We start from the raw sequence: 720 nt of genomic DNA, 5'->3' as shown, positions 1-720 counted from the left end.
TTGGAAGATCCTCATCAGTTCTTAGCTGAATTCTTGCGAATCTGTGACACTGTCAAGACTAATGGGGTTGACCCTGAGGTCTACAGACTTATGCTATTCCCTTTTGCTGTAAGAGACAGAGCTAGGACATGGTTGGACTCACAACCTAAAGAAAGCCTGGACTCATGGGAAAAGCTAGTCAATGCCTTCTTGGCAAAGTTCTTTCCACCTCAAAAATTGAGTAAGCTTAGAGTGGAAGTCCAAACCTTCAGACAGAAGGATGGAGAATCCCTCTATGAAGCTTGGAAAAGATACAAACAATTGATCAGAAAATGTCCTTCTGACATGCTTTCTGAATGGAGCATCATAGGTATTTTCTATGATGGTCTCTCTGAACTATCCAAGATGTCTTTGGATAGCTCTGCTGGAGGATCTCTTTATCTGAAGAAGACGCCTACAGAAGCTCAAGAACTAATTGAAATGGTTGCAAATAACCAATTCATGTACACTTCTGAAAGGAATCCTGTGAACAATGGGACAAATCAGAAGAAAGGAGTTCTTGAGATTGATACTCTGAATGCCATTCTGGCTCAGAACAAGATATTGACTCAACAAGTCAATTTGATTTCTCAAAGTCTGTCTGGAATGCAAAATGCACCAAGCAGTACTAAGGATGCTTCATCTGAAGAAGAAGCTTATGATCCTGAGAATCCTTCAATGGAAGAGGTGAATTACATGGGA

General features: G+C 40.7%; 1 non-coding gene across 1 annotated transcript; it reads right to left on the bottom strand.

Annotated features, from left to right (window-relative positions):
- Nucleotides 1–222: 222 nt before the first annotated feature.
- LOC130938139 (small nucleolar RNA R71) lies at nt 223–330 on the bottom strand. The gene has a single exon (XR_009069316.1). It is a non-coding gene; the product is annotated as a small nucleolar RNA R71 (small nucleolar RNA).
- Nucleotides 331–720: the final 390 nt, after the last annotated feature.

This window comes from Arachis stenosperma, chromosome 6 (assembly GCF_014773155.1).
Source record: "Arachis stenosperma cultivar V10309 chromosome 6, arast.V10309.gnm1.PFL2, whole genome shotgun sequence".
Lineage (NCBI taxonomy): Eukaryota > Viridiplantae > Streptophyta > Magnoliopsida > Fabales > Fabaceae > Arachis > Arachis stenosperma.
Note: the sequence above shows the minus strand (reverse complement) of the source record. Positions and strands in the feature narration are given on the sequence as shown.